This window comes from Cnephaeus nilssonii (genome assembly GCF_951640355.1).
Source record: "Cnephaeus nilssonii genome assembly, chromosome: 7".
NCBI classification, from domain to species: Eukaryota; Metazoa; Chordata; class Mammalia; order Chiroptera; family Vespertilionidae; genus Cnephaeus; species Cnephaeus nilssonii.
The window spans coordinates 75562320-75578900 of NC_137078.1; the positions used below are offsets into that span (position 1 = coordinate 75562320).

Consider the following 16581-nt stretch of genomic DNA (forward strand, 5'->3'; position numbering starts at 1 on the left):
CCTGATCCTGAGCCAACCCATCACTCCCCCCATCAAATCTTTCCCTCGAGGACTTATTCTCATCATACCACTTCATGAGCGTCCCCTCACAGGGTCCCCTTGCCACCAGAAAACCCCTTCCTCCTCTAGAGCTCCCTTTCTCCTGGGCATCTCCCCATCGGAGGCCCTTTGGCCCTCACTGGGTGCCCCCTCACCAACTCCTCTAGAGAGCTCCCATTTACTAAGACCCTCCTTGTTAGGACTCTGCCTCTCACCAGGGGACCCCCTTCACCTTAAATTCCCTCCTCTCCAGAGTCCTCAGCACTCTGCTGGGCCCCCTCCCATAGCATTGCTGGTCACAGAGACTGTGGTCCAGAAGACTTGGAGACTAATGTATTCAAACTTCACAGATAGGAAAACCAAAGTGAGAGGGGGCCAACCACCTGCCTGTTACGGGTGCTTTTGACCCAGAGACAGGCAAGGCTGTAGAAGGCTGAGTGCCATGCGAGTGTTCAACTGGGGAGGGGTAAAGTCACCTGGTGAGACTCAAGCAGCAGTGAGGGGAGCACATGAAGGGTGTGTGTGTGTGTGTGTGTGTGTGTGTGTGTGTGTGTGTGTGTGTGTATGTGTTAGGGGAAGCAGATCTCTGCTGAAGGTCAAGTGCTCACTTATGCATATTCAAAGCGGCCACCCATCGATCTGTACTTAATTGTTTTCCTGGGGTTGGGGAAGGAAGTGCTGGGGGCATCGATCTGCTCAGACCCCCAGCACTTCATTGCTCCCCTCCATCCCCTACTCCTGTCACCTGACAGCGGCCAAACTCCATGGGGAGGGAGAGATAAGGTACATGGCAGGACAGGGATGGCTCCTGCTCTTACATTCCTTACAGGCATGATGACCTGATGTCACAGGTGAGGAAACTGAGACCCAGAAAGAAGAGACATACAAGGGTTAGAACATCATTAAGTGGCCCATTGGGAATTTAATTCCTGCTCAGCCTGCTGGCAAAGTCCTGGGCTCCTACCAGTGGGCTTGCATAGCTAGCTGACACTTCAAACATTATCCTTCCACTCACTTTAGAAGTCCCCAAACATCAGGCTGCCCTTCTCCAGTGGCAGGAAGCATGTGGGACAGTGGTCAATGGGAATGAAGCTTGGGTGAGTCCCCAGAAGTTAGATGGTGAGTCCGCTGCTGATACTAAAGTGACTGCAGCCATGGTCAGACAGGCACTGAAGTGCCCCTGCCCATCACTATGCCCAAGAGGTCCCCAGCCCACCACAGACTCCTTCACAGGGAGAGCACCAGCACAGGTTCAGAAACAAAGATAGGAAGCTGGACACAGAGTCTGTGCCAGGGCTGAGGAGCTGGGCAGAGAGCTAGTGTCCTTCATTCCCAGCTGCAGGAACCAAGCCTTGGCCCCACAGGCACTGAAAGGCTAGGAGCCAGTGTACTTCACCCTTAGCACCCTCCAAAGCCATTATCCTTGACCATGGAGGTACTAGCCACAGCCCAACTTCCCAGCCAACCCTCCCACCCTTTCCCAAGTCACAGCTGCAACCACAAATTGGGGGCTGAGTGTGAGGCTCAAGGACAGGGGAGAGGTCGCTGGCTTTGAGCCAGGGCGGAGCCGTGAATGCAGGCGGGGAGGGAAAGCAGCCAGTGGGTGGTGCAGAGCTGAAGAAGCTGCTATGCATGGTCAGGGCCAGGACTGGAGTGCAGTGGGCCAGAGAGCAGTGGCGGGCCGGCTTTCAAGTACTTTAAAATCACTTACAAAGGCCGGATTAAACGATCAGAAATTCCATTTAATAGGACAAATAAAGAAATAACAATCTACTCTATCAGCCTGGAGAAGGCAAGCTGGATAGTTTTTTTTTCTCCTTCTAAAAAGGAAAAAGGGAAGGAAGGGAAAAAAAGAAGGATAATGTGTGTTTACTCAAGCAAAGAAAAAAATATTTAAGTGATGTCGGGGAGAAGATTGCAGTAACTAGTGAAGAATAACATCGTCTACTTTGCTGTCAAATCACACCCGAATTTCAGTAATAGATTCTCGGCTGACACTCAATTCAATTCGAAGGTGATCCTGCTTTATCCCAGCCCATCAAATATTAAACACTTGCATTAGCAGGTGCTGCCGCTTCCCGGCTTAAAGCGGCGGGCGGGCGGGCGGCAGGGCTGCTGAGGCCCCTCTGCTCTGCTCTCGGCTCAGGGACAGGGCAGCTCAACGTTATCTGCACGTCATCCTGAGTCTTATCGCAGCTAAGCGAGAAGACCACTTCAGATAACATTAGACGCTTGCCCCAATGCGTGTCAGTATGATTAGATTATTATTATAATAATGACTCCCCAAGAACTTCCCCCGACTGGGACATGTGGAAGGGGGGTGGAGGGCAGTGAGCCCAGGAGGACCAGGCTGGACCAGGGCAAGCCAGAACCCATGGCAGGAAGCAAGGGCACCAAGCAAGGCGGCAGCGCCGGTCCCGCCTGACGGATGCCTTTCAGGAAGGGCAGTCTAGCTTGTCAGAGCCAGGGCGAGATGAATTGGCGTCTCCACCGTGGCCGCGGGTGTCATGCCGCACAGTTTCATATTCCCAGATAAGGTGTGATAACCAATTGCTGCTGTGACATGGCCTCATCCAGCACTTCCTCAGGGGGGCACGGGCGGGGGAGGGGCAGTGCGTGCACATGGGTCTGGCAAGCTCCTAATAAGAGGGATTTAATTTTTACAAATGCTGCTTCCAGTGGGGCCTTCACATACCAGCCAAAGTCCAAAATGATATTAAAAATGGTTAATTAAAACTGCTCTTCTTCAGCCTGGGCTCTCCCTCTGCTGCCCTGCTGAGAATCCTGGCATGTCTCCTCTAGGTACTGCCACATACCCCTGCAGAACTGAAACTTCACGCGTGACCACAGTCTCATGGAACCCTCTAGGCACAGTAAGATGGACCAGTACCTCAAGCTACCCCTGCCACCTCAGGTACCTTTCAGGCACAGCCAGTGGACACAGAGAGCCATGCAGAGAATACGGGGTCCTATAGCAACTTGTGCTCCCACCAATATGAGGTTTGAATACTTAAACCTGCTGGCCTATGCACTTGTACCCACATGCCCACCACCCTCAGCACACATTTCTAAAGCCCCTGCCCTCCTCCCAGATATATACACTGTGGAGCATGTATACCCACGCAAGTGTGCCCCTCCTTCCATTCCCCACTCACTCCTGACATCCTCCCTAAGAGATTACACCCACCCAGGATTCTTAACAGAGACTTCCTGGGAGTTCAGTTCAGAACAGGGTGGTGTGGGCTCTGTCTCAGATTCTGGCTGGGAAGTCAAGTCTGGGACCCAGGGAACCATCAGAGACGGACGATTCAGGAGGTTGTCCACAGGGACAATGGAGACAAATAGGCCCATGTGGGATTGGAGGTGGCTAGGAAAGCTTCCTGGAGGGAGGGGTACTGGAGGGCACCAGGTAGAAGACATAGCAAGGGCAAAGGAGAATGGCAGGAGCAAGCTTGACGAGTGCATAGGAAAGGGCTTGGGTGTTGCTGGGGCAGCCAACACCGGCAGAAGGAGTCGTATCTTCGGATGCTGCCTCCCAGCTCTGTGCAAACTGGCGTCAATCGAGGGGCCCCAATTATAGTCTACCGCCTTTCCCCCACTGTTTCCTATTCCCACTCTTTCTCTTCTGCCAGCCTGTGTGGTGTGGGGGTAAGGGACCCAGTAGCTTTCTGACCTTGATCAGTGTGGGGCAGGAATCTGTTTTAAGAGCTCTTGCCAAGATCTGTGCCTGAGCCCCTTTTCCATCCAGGTTCCAAATTCTCTGGGAGCCACTTTTCCAGCTGCACTTCTGCCAGCTGTCAGGCCCACTTGATGGGTTCCTGACCAGAGGGTGGGGCAGGTGGAAGGTTGTCTGAGGAGCCCAAGTCCTGTCCAGGGTAGGTGGAGTTGTGGTGAGAGATGCTGGTCCACCAAACTGCGCCCTCCCAGCCCTGTGCCAGGCAGGCATGCACACTTCCCTTCCCCTGGGCTGCTGTAATTTCCATGCGCAGGGAAGCAGGTGCCGAGCTGCTCCCGGCTGGCTCTCCCCTCTCGTGCTCTGCCCGCCTTGGCTGCTGCCCCATTAGCTTAGTGGCCAGCCATCTGCGACGGGCCTGCCACGCAGCCCTGCTGTAGGCGCGGCGGGTGGCCCCCTGTGTAACAGGGAGCTTTGCCATTAGCGCCTTTAATATTCTGACACCTCAGCACAGCCTGCTATTACATGCAAACGCTGATCGCCCTGTGAAATTACATTGCTGGGCCCGCGAAATGGAATCGTGTATAATCAGCCTCCTCCATGCACTGTCAGTCCCATCACAAACACGGCGCCCGGCGGCTTACGGGGGCTTAGCAGCTGCGACAAGTGTATTGGGTTTAATAGATGAAGTAGCCCTCATCGGCAGCAGCATCAGATCCTTCAAAGAGGAAAGAAGAGGCATCGACAGCTGCTGGGGTGTCTTTGCCCACCCACTCACTACCTACCAGGGCCCTGAGAGTAGGGTGGACACAGAGGGAGCAAGAACCCAGCTCAAACTGCAGACAGAAGCACAGACTACCCTGCAACTTCCAGAAAACCCAGAGCTCCCAAGCCAACACCAGCACACCGACATACCCAACCTCTCCACAAGTTGGGGAGGAGCAGGCCTTTAAGCAGATCTCTGGGTGACTGTCACCCTCTGGGCCTAAGGCTGATGGGCCATTTGCCAAGCTGAGGAACCAAATCAAACCAAATGCCACTTCCCATGAACACTCAACAGACAAAGCTGTAAACATGATACTCTGGAGGATAGGGGAAATAAAGTATGACAGACGTAACTACTACCTAACCTTTTTATCTAACTGGCCAACAGTTCTTTAGTTGGTGGGCCAAGTACCAAGGTCACAGGTAAACATGAGGATGGTGTGCTCAGGAGCCCAGTCCTACAGAAGAGCAATGTCTGGGCTCAACAGTCAGACAAACCAGAATTTGGTTCCCAGTTCTGCCAGTTATTGGCACTGTAATTTTGGATGAGTTATTAAACCCCTCTGAACCTCAGTACTACAAAATGGAATGGTAGTTCTTTCTTAGAGGTATACCTAAGGTCACTCAGGAATGCCTGTCTCACTGCCACCTCCAAATACCCTTGGTGCCATCACCCAAAATGCACATTGCCTTTGAGAATGCTGTTCCATCTCCCTTTTCTGGGTTCAGTCTAACGCACCAATTGTGGCAGATTGTATTTTCCAGTATCTCCCATCTCCCATGTTCTTCTCACAATGTGACTCAAGAGGGGGAGTCTTGAAATAGGATGTGTGTTTTTTTAACTTTACTATTTCAACCAACATAGTAATGCACAAGTAATACTATGTAACCTCAACAAATGCTATATAATATCAGAAATGCTAACCAGATAAAGATACTACAAAGAAAGAGAATTGCAGGCCAGTATCCCTGATGAACACAGATGCTAAGATCCTCAACAAAATAGTAGCAAATCACATCCAGCAATATATATATTAAAAAGATCATACACCATGATCAAGTGGGATTTATTCCAGGGATGCAAGGTTGGTACAATATTCGCAAATCAATAAACGTGATACATCATATAAACAAACTGAAAGACAAAAATCACATGATCATATCAATAGACGCAGAAAAAGAATTTGACAAAATCCAACACCCATTTTTGATAAAAATTCTCAGCAAAGTGGGAATAGAGGGAGCATATCTCAACATGATGAAGGCCATATATGACAAACCTACAGCCAACATCATACTCAATGGGCAAAAACTAAAACCATTTCCCCTAAGAATAGGAACAAGACAGGGATGCCCACTTTCAGCACTCCTGTTCGACATAGTACTGGAAGTGCTAGGCATAGTGATTAGACAAGAAGAAGAAATAAAAGGCATCCAGATTGGAAAAGAAGAAGTAAAACTGTCATTATTCGCAGATGACATGATATTGTATATAGAAAACCCCAAAGACTCCATAAAAAAACTACTAGACTTAATAAATGAATTCGGCAATGTAGCAGGATACAAAATTAACACCCAGAAACCTATGGCTTGTTTATACATCAATAATGGACTCACAGAAAGAGAAACCAAAAAAACAATCCCATATACCACTGCACCAAAAAAAATTAAGATACCTAGGAATAAACTTAACTAAGGAGGTAAAAGACCTATACTCGGAAAACTATAGGATGTTGAAAAAAGAGATAGAGGCCCTAGCTGGTTTGGCTCAGTGGATAAAGTGTTGACCTGTGGACTGAAGGGTCCCAGATTTGATTCCTGTCAAGGGCACATGCCTGCGTTGTGGGCTCAATCTCCAGTAGGGGGCATGCAGGAGGGAACAATCAATGATTCTCTCTCATCATTGATGTTTCTATCTCTCTCTCCCTCTCCCTTCCTCTCTGAAATCAATAAAAATATTTTTAAAAAGAAAAAAAAAAGAGATAGAGGAAGACATAAACAAATGGAAGAATATACCATGTTCATGGACTGGTAGAATCAACATCATTAAAATTTCCATACTATCCAAAGCAATTTATAGATTCAATGCAATCCCTATTAAGATACCAACGAAATATTTCACAGACCTAGAACAAACTCTCCAAAAAATTCATATGGAAAAAAAAAAAAAAAAGACCCCAAGGCGTAACCAGTTTGGCTCAGTGGATACAGCGTTGGCCTGCAGACTGATGGGTCCCAGGTTCGATTCTGGTCAAGGGCATGTACCTTGGTTGCGGGCACATCCCCAGTTAGGGGTTTGCAAGAGGCAGCTGATTGATGTTTCTTTCTCATCTATGTTTCTAACTCTCTATCCCTCTCCCTTACTGTAAAAAAAAAAAAAAAAAAAAAATCAATAAAATATATTTTTTAAAAAAAGACCCCAAATAGCTGCAGCAATCCTAAAAAAAAAGGAAAGAAATGCTAAGGCCGCTTACTCATTGGCTGGAATACTTGCCGTGGAGCCCTCAGCTGCCCTGAAGTAGTCAGACTGCTCTGAGGCAGCCAAACAAGCTCATGCAGAGACCATAGAGAGAAGCCACGAGACTAGGCAAAGAGAGATGCCCAGCCTGCCCCCAGCTGCTCCAACCACACACTGTGCCAGATCCATTAACTGACTAAAGTGTGTGAGAGAACCTGAGCCAGACTACCTTACTGAGCCCTTAATGAATTTCTGACTTACAGAAACCATCAGCTAATAAAATAGTTAATTGTTTTAAATAACTAAGTTTTGGGGTGATTAGTTATGCAGCAATACTAATTGGAAAACCAATATAAACCCCATGGAATTGATGTGAGGATTACGTGAACTATTGCATGTAAAGTGCTTAAAACAATGTTCTTTGAAAGTTATGTATTAGATTAGAATCTTTATTTATTTATTTATATTTATTTACTAGAGGCCCGGTGCACAAAATTCATGCACGGGTGTGTGTGTGTGTGTCCCTCAGCCTGGCCTGTACCTTCTCTAATCCGGGACCCCTTGAAGGATGTCTGACTGCCGGTTGGGCCTAAACCGGCAGTCGGACATCCCTCTCACAATCTGGGACCACTGGCTCCTAACCGCTCACATGCCTGCCTGCCTGATTGCCCCTAACCACTCTGCCTGCCTGCCTGATCGCCCTAACTGCTCTCCCCTGCCAGCCTGATTGCCTCTAACCACCTCTGCCTCGGCCCCCATCCCCACCACCGTGGCTTTGTCTGGAAGGACAACTGAAAGATGTCCAGTTGACCTGGTCTAATTAGCATATTACCATTTTATTAGTATAGATTTATTTGTTAATCCTCACTCGAGGTTATTTTTCCATTGATTTTTTTGAGAGAGTGGAAGGAAGAGGGAGAGACAGAGAGAAACACTGATGTGAGAGAGACACATTGATTGGTTGCCTCCTGCACACAACCCGACCAGGGCGAGGGAACCTGCAACCAAGGTACGTGCCCTTGACTAGAATCAAACCCTTCAGTCCATGGGCCAACCCTCTATCCACTGAGCCAAACCGGCTAAGGCTAGATTATAATTTTTAAAGTCCTCCATATCCCCATCCAGAGCTGCTGCCTGTTCTATTAATAACCAAACTTCTCAAGGTTTTCTCCGCTCACCCCATTTACCTCCCTCATCACTCCTTAACTCCTGCAGACTACTTTCTAGCCTTATTATGCCACTTAGCTCCTGTTAAGGTCAAGTCTTCACCATACTGCCCACATCTATAGGCAATTTCTGGTTCTTGCTGCTTTCCCCACTCGGCAGCCTATTTCATCTTTTTTTTTTTTTTAAACAAAACAAAACTTTTTTTTATTGATTTCAGAGAGAGGAAGGGCGAGGGAGAGAGAGATAGAAACATCAATGATGAGAGATAATCATCAATTGGCTACCTCCTGCATGCCCCACATTGGGGATCGAGCCCGCAACTCGGACATGTGCTCTGACTGGTAATCGAACCATAACCTCTTGGTTCATAGGTCGACACTCAACCACTGAGCCATGCCAGATGGGCAAAAAAACCCTTCTCCTTTGGTTTTTTCAACATCCTATTCTTTGAGTTTTCTTATCCTTTCCTGTCAGTCTCCTATATAGTCTCTTCTGCATCTGGTCATCCAATGTGTATACTCATCTGCTCTCTCTTCCTGTTTTTATCTACACTCTACCACTTTTCCTGGTGATTTCTTCAACTTCCTCATCTTCAACTTCTCCAACTTCTAAATCAATATTTCTTGCCTCTACTTGAGTGTCAAACATATACATTCTGTTGCCTATCTGGTATTTCCACTTGGATTTTACTCAGACACTTCATTCTCAATATGTTTAAAAATCAATTTCAACCATCTCCCCTCCAAATAGCCCCTTCTCCTGGGCTTCCAAATCCCAGTGAAAGTCGTTACCACCTGCCTGGTCTACCAGAAAAGTGGGGGTCAATCTCGCTTCCTTCTTCTTCCTTACCATCCACTAAGTCCTGGGATTGCTGTTCATGCCTCTAAGACTTGACTGAAGAAATCCCTTCAGCCTACCGAGAATAATGCTCTCTGACGTCTCCTACTTTTTGTCCTAATGAACATATATTTCTCTTTCAACATTCAACTCAAAAGTACTTTCCTAACTCAACTCTTCTTTTTTATCCTTACCTGAGGATTTGGTTTTTAGTGTGTGTGTGTGTGTGTGTTTTTGTTTTGTGGTTTGTTTGTTTTTTTTTGGGGGGGAGGGGGAGAGACAGAGAGAGAGAGAGAGAGAGAGAGAGAGAGAGGGAGAGAGAAAGAGAGAGCTAAATATCAATGTGAGAGAGGAACATTGATCGGTTGCCTCTTGTATGTGCCCCAACTGGGGATGGAACTCACAAACTAGGTTTGTGCACTGATCGGGAATCAACTCCGCAACTTTTTGGTGCATGGGATGATGCTCCAACCAACTGAGCCATCCAGCCAGGGTCTGACTCATCCCTTCTTTAAATCCACCCATATTCTAAACATTACCTGTAACATTAGATTTGCTTATAAATATGTTACCCATGATGCTGGGAGATTCTTAGGGCAAGGGTGGTAACTGCTGTCTCCCTGAATGGTCTCCATTGAGGGAAGGGAAAAAAGACATCTCTTTGGTTATAATTTTGTCAAGCAGGAAGGCTGGTTTTCAGAGTTGCTACTGCTGTTAATCCTACCCAGTCTCCTTCGGGAAACAATGCTGTTCTTGCCCAGCCTAACAGCAATTCCCTGATAGCCAGCCTTAGAACTGGGGGCTCAGTTGCCGGTGTCAGCAAAGGAGACTGCTCCTGACCCCTTTTCCTTTTCTGAACTCTTTGGCCTTATGGGCAGGCCTCATTGCTCAGTCCCAGCAAAGGCATGGCCAGCACAGTGACAGCAGTAAAAAGATGAACACTTGCATTAGGTGATACAAACCCGTTCTCTCTACTCCCAGCTTGTAGTTCTGTGTGCTCAGTGTTCCCTGACTACCAGCATACTTCAGGGGCCCCCGAGCTGCTGCTGCTTCTGCCCATCAACAGAACCTGAGTGGGATAATTACCATCTCTGTGTACTGAACCTTCCTGCTCACTGCCTACAATAGGACAGCTGCCTCTAGTGCACGGGACCACCACCACAGCAAAGGCAGGGGCTGCACCACAGGTCCAGGGTCCACAACATTTGGAGAACAGTGACCAGCTCAGTTTGAGTCTATTTTCAGGTATTCCCAGAGTGTCATCACCGAGTCAGAGGGGACCTGGGGACACTGAGGTTTCTGGGATGAGAACCAGAGAAGGAGCTCCTCAGCCACGCTGCCTCAGCCCTACAGAAGAGGCTGGCCTGTCTGGGGATCCATGTACTGTCCCAGAGTCCAAGGCAGTAGGTCAGTGTGAGCCAACTGCCCAGGGTGAGAGTTACATTGTGAGTTTTCTTTGTTTTCATTACAATTTCCTCTCCCATTGCTTCTTTTAAGCCAGCCCTTTCCTCCCCGGGGTGCTGGGGATTGAATGAAACACCACCCCTGGCTCCAATAAGTGTATTTCAATTACATCTGTCACTGCATAACGATATAATGATATATCATGTGATATTAAATCCATGGTAATCATATCAGGGATTTTTTTTAATCGTGCACTAATTGCATTATTACATCTCTATAATTAACAACAGGAGGTATGGAAATTCAGTTAAGACAGAGAGCTCAATGTACTCCCCCCACACCACCCTTGCCCTAACTCCCCAAGATTAGGCCCAATTAGGAGATGGGGACTGCAGGGCACTAGCAAGATGGGCCAAAGCCCCCACCTCTTAGTGCCTCAACCATGGGCAAAGCTTTCAGCATCCAGGGCTGGCAGACATAGGCCAGACGACTTGAGACCAGGGTCTGTCTTGTGGCTGCTCAGGAAAGAGTCTGAGAAAGGCCCAACAGAAAGGCCCAACGACAAGGCTCAGCTGAGCCTTCCAGACCTCGTGCCATTGTAGCACCAAGTTTTCTCCTTGGTAGGGGTGCTACCTTTCCTTCAAACCAGCAAAGCCCTCAAAGGTTCTTATAAGGCACAAAGCAAGTTCCAGCCTTATGGCCTCCTGGACAAGAATTCTTCCTGCTACTGCTACACATACTCCCTTCTCTTTGACCTAGCCCTTTGTGTGGCAGCTCTCAACATCACCAGGTCCAGCAGCTGTGATGTCTCTGTCTCTTGGTCCTATCATCCAAGAACTACACAAACCCAATTCTTCTTGGGGCCATTCCTCCCCAATTCTCTCTCTGAAGTCTGGTTCTTCGTATTGCATGACAAGTGCGTTTTGATAACCATTGGGGTCATTCCCCTACTCTCCAAAATGGTTCAGGTTCTTATGTCCTCCCACCTAGGCCTATATGGAGAGGGGACAGGCTCAGGACTGCAGCTTGAACTATGTCAAATGACCCTGTCTCTCCCACCCCCTTCCTGATACTGAGCTGTTGGGCTAATCCCCTGAGGGATGTCAGAACCAGTCTGCAAAGCAAAATTCTGTGTTTCAAGTCCAAAGCTTTGAACTTGGCATGTAACTAGTCCTCAGTGAGGGGCAGGCATTTTGCTAAGTTTGACTCTCAGAAGTTGGACAAGCCTGAAGATAAAAGAGAAAAAGCATGTCCTTTTTCCTAATAAAAAGGAGACACTAATAGCAGTCAGCACTTAGGCAAAGCACTTTAAGTTTCTAAAGTGCTTTCCAAATTAAAATATAATCCTTTATTGAGCATGTGACACCACCACCATCAACTACCCCTCAAACACGAAGGCATGTGCATGCTTGTGCACAACACATGTACCTCCACTTCCTTGCTTTCTGGAAAAATAAAAAAGGTGTCCAAAATCTCCATCCCAGACCCCCCTCCCTCTTCACTGGCTTGCTCAAATAACACACACTTATTGAGCAACTACCATGTGTCAAACTCTGTGCTAGGTGCCAGAGACACACAGATCAAGTAAACTAAGCCACTGTCTTCAAGGGGCTTCCAAGCTAGAAGGAGAGACATGTAAACATGTATGTAAACTCACCACAAGTGAGGGACTGAGGCCCTGCAAGAGCAGAAACCCTAACCAGGCTTGGAGGAAAATCATTGAGAAGGACCAAGATGGCCTTCAGTGGGACATCCAAGGTGGGCTGCCTAGAGAAGGTGGACATATAGACTAGGAGTAGCTCAGTTCAAAACAGTCCTAAGAAAATGCATTGGTGGCCCGGCTGGTGTGGGTCAGTGGTTGAGCATTGACCTATCAACCAGAAGGTCACGGTTCAATTCCTGGCCAGGGCACATGCCCGGGTTGCAGCCTCGATCCCCACTGGGGGGTATGTAGGAGGCAGCCAATCAATGATTCTCTCTCATCATTGATGTTTCTATCTCTCTCTCCCTTCCTCTGTGAAATCAATTAAAAAATATATTAAAAAAAGAAAGAAAGTGTATGGGTGGTGCATGACACTGTGGGAGTAGATAAGATCACTCAGGAAGAGAATAAAAACCTTCAGAGTCAGATAAGGCCCTTCTCTTCTCTGATGTTTAGAAGAAAAAAAAGGAAGGCTGAGAGGCAACAGCCTACTCTCCAGGCACGCCCAACATCCTGGCCCCTGTACCTCCCTTTGTCAACTCTACCTTCACTCTAACTCAGGTATGTTATGATGGAAGAGTATAGACTTAGGAATCACACTGATTCATTCACAGCAAACATTTACTGAGAACCTGTTATATGCCAGGCTACACGCATTCACTGAAGGCTTTCCAGATCCTGGCAACTCAAATGTAGATCCGGTCCTCAAAGAACCCACTGTCCTTTGAGGAGAAACAGACATGGACACCAATAAGTAGCCAGTCACTGCAATAGACAGTGATCAGAGAGAACTTCAGAGGGATATAAAGGAGGAAAGTGCTCAGGCTCAGAGGCATCTGGAGTCCAGAATGAGGTGGGCTGCCTCCTACTCCTCTCCTCACCACACAAGCAGCACTCAGCTGGCTGCGACACAACTCTCCTTGCAGACTGCAGATTGGGCTGGGGGCAGGGGTGAGGAGAGCCCTGAACCAAGGCTGGGAAAGGGCTGGCGACTAAGAAGCAGTGAACCTAAGCCAGGATCTCCTGGTTGCAAAGATGAAGGTTATAAGGCTGCAACTAAAGCTACAGAAGAGAGAAAGGCTCACTGTATCGTCCCAGGATGAGGGAAGGGGCACCTCTAGCACAAGCAACAGGACTTGAATAGAAAATAGCAACTCTAGTTCCCAGGCCTGTTTCCCCATTGGAAAGTGGGGACTTAATTGCTTGAATCCTTAAGTCCCTTCTTGATCTGAAATTCACCAGATCCGAAGCTCTTCCATTTCCCACAAGAATCAGGCTTATTTCTGTCCTCACACCTTTGCTTATGCTATTTCTCCACCTAGAACAGCAGCCTACCTCCTCTCTCTCCAAATCCTACCTGTCTGCCAAGATACCACCTTCAGGAAGCCCTTCCTGATTTCTCTTCCTCCCTCTTCCATGCCCAATCCTTCCATAGTTCATACCACAGTTCTCCCAGAAGCACTTGGCTTAACTGCATATTACATATGGTCTGGTACTCTTATGTGATTGGTCTATGGACTGCCTCATCACTCCTTGACCCCTGACATCCATGTCAGGGTAAGAGGGAAGCTCTACTCTCACAAGCCCTAGAAGCAGGCAGAAGTCTAGGTCCCTGCCCCCTCTGCCCACACCCCTTTGAGAACTCGACAGGCCTCCACTTGAAAAGGGTGCTGAAAGCAATGATGTCTCCAAGTGCGATGGGAGATATTTGTGTCTGCTTTACCCTTGGCTTTTTGCTCTGGTTCAGGTAGGAGCGGGGTGGGCTGGCTGGCAGATCTGAGAGCGCGGCACGCCCCAGCGGGCAGGGCACACAGCGCGGAGGAAGGCGCGAGTCAGTCTGGAGTGCTCCCCATTTATCAAGCTCACGCAGGCCGCCAGCCGAGCGAGTCTTTCTATCATTACACCTCTCAAAATCCGATTCATACCACTAATCCTGCCTTCATTCTCCCAGATTAATAACATCTCTTTCAACCTTCACAGTGTGATAAATAGACAAAGAGAGAACAAAAGGAGAGACAGAAGAGAGAGAAAGAGCTGGAGCAAGTCCCCATAATAGAGAGCCGAGAAAGAGAAGAGGGAAAAAAGGAGAGAGAGGGAGAGCAGACAGCGGCCAGAGACTACAGCTCCCTTAGAGAGCCACTGAGGAGAGCAGGCGCTGCGCCCCGCTATGCGCTCTGCTCTGTCCCCAAGAGAAAGAAAGGCTCATTAACAGCTCCTTCCTGCCTGCACTTTTGTTCAAATTCTTTTCTTCCCTTCCAATCCTGCTTTAGGTCAAATTCCAGTGAAAATGAGTCTTCTGGCTTCCCGGTCTCTTCCTCGCCTCCCTGCCAGGCCCTGGCAACAGAGCTGTATCTCGACACAAGGCAGGGCTGGGAATGGGTTTAGCACGGGTGGAGCAAGCTGGCCTATCGCTTCACCAGAGCCATTTCCTTAGCCTGAACCTCTGCTCCCTTCCCTGCTCTTGAGGCAGAATGAGAGAAGGAAGAGTTGAGGGAGGGCTTGGGGTCCATTCCCTAAGGCTCTGTCCGTCCAGCACATCTTCCAACCTAAGGCTCCAGCTGGTCCTAAGGCCGGTAGTCCCGAGCAGCCCAGGTAGATGGTGAAAGTAGGTACCCCTGAGGCTTGCTAAAACAGAGAGGGCTCATACCTCTAAACAATGATGAAGAAGTGTGCCAGAGAAAAACCCACTGGCCTCAGACTTAGTCCTAACACAACTGATCAGTGACATTTCTTGTTTTCTCTGCCCAGATGCTTGTCCACACTTGTCTCCATAGCGCACTGCCCACCCTCCTCACAGACTCAATTCACGGGGTCCCCCTTCTGGATGCTCATCAGCTCTTCCCGGATAATTCAGGCACTCCCTCGCCTGTGCTCTGGAAGGCAACAACTCTTACACTACCCTGTAGTGACTATCTGTCTCCCTCACTCCACTAGAAGCCTATCTTCCGAGTTCTGTATTCCCAAGGCCAAGCTGCCCATGACACTTCCATTCTTTCTTGACTTTGCCCAAACCAGCCCTAGCAGAAGACTAAGCCAAACATGGCTCAATCCTCCCTCTGGATTGCAAAGCATTCCTAGGCAGCTGGCAGCCCAGCTCAGAGGCAGAGACAGAAGCACTCCACACTGGGAAGCTGAGTTGGTCCCACGCATCCACTCCCTTCACAATCCATCATAGTGGGCGAGGGGGGAGGGGCGCTGCACCAAGCTCCCACCAACTACTCTATTCCCCCGCATACCCTCAGAGGGGAGCGGAGGGGAAGGGGTGATGGCACATGTGCAGAAGGAAGGCCCTTCTTGCCCAATCCTGCCTAGTAGGGGCTTCCTGAGAAAGTCAAGGCTTCTCCGAGGACAGAGTCTGGTAATGGATAGAGAAGACCTGAAGCAGACCCTCAGCAGAAAAATGGTGACCTGGTGGACTGTTTAGAGGCAGGTCTCATCTAGGGAATATCTTGCAGACACTTGCCAGATTCTTTCCTCTAAAAAGCCTTCCTCTACCCCCTGCCATGAAACACAGTCCTCCTCTTGGATCAAATGGCTGCCTCCTCTCACTATTCACTCCTGGAATACCATCACGTCCAGCCCCGAATCTCAGGCTAGCCTAGTTACACCTCTACGTGGGGAAACAATGCAACAGTTCAGAGAAAGGGAGGCTTCACAGGGCCGAACAAAAGAGCACAGTGGGCAGGAGGAAGTCCCTGGAATCACATCCCTTTCACAAAAGATCCAGAAATTCCATTAGCCTCCCCTCCGCCCCATTTCGGAAGGACTCTCCACACTTTCACCTGTTCCACCAGGTCTCCACGATCGGACACCCGCAGATAAGGAGGGTGGAAGAAAGACAGTGACTGATGTTTGTCCACGGGCCCAAATGGCCCAAGGAGGCCGGGGGCTGAAGAGGGAAGGCAAGAAGGAGAGATAATGACACAGCCTCAGTGAAGGAGACAGATCTTCTCTACAACCAACCTAGCCCACTGGTGCCCTGGCCCCAGGCAGGCAGGTCCAGCTGGCCACACAGGCCCACGCTGCCTGTGAGTCCAAGGCCATAGAAGAGTTCCAAAAGCATGGATCCCAGGCCCTTTCTTCCATAGGAGCCTGCATTGCTGGCAGATCAGATAGCCTCAGCCAGTCAATCCTGCAGCCCTCTAGACACAGGCAGTCAGCAGGCCCAGACACCCCTAAACTTAGTCTAACTAGCTTCCACACTCTAAACTCCCAGGCAACTTCCTGGACAGCTTTCCCAGGGGCTCAGAAAGATGCTCTAGCCTTTGTAGCCCTGCCCTCAACAGGAGAACAATCCCAGGCTCTGAGAGGAGAGGTCATGCACCCCCCCCGCTCCTGTATTTGCTGCTTCTATTGCCAATCCTTATCTAATACACATATCAGTGCCTCCTCCCAAGGTGAGCCTCCCTAGGCCATCCAACTCTGAGGGATGCACCCCATTCCCTCAGGGGGGTTGGCCCCTTTCAGTTGTGCAAGACAACCTCCACTCCAGTAAGGGAGATGTCTGGGGATCAGATAGTAGGAAGTCAGCCAGAC

General features: G+C 48.9%; 1 protein-coding gene across 12 annotated transcripts in view; it reads right to left on the reverse strand.

The window, feature by feature from the left end:
- Window positions 1-16581, reverse strand: part of ERI3 (ERI1 exoribonuclease family member 3) — a 133025-nt gene that overhangs the window by 24729 nt on the left and 91715 nt on the right. The gene's annotated exons all lie outside the window — the stretch shown is intronic.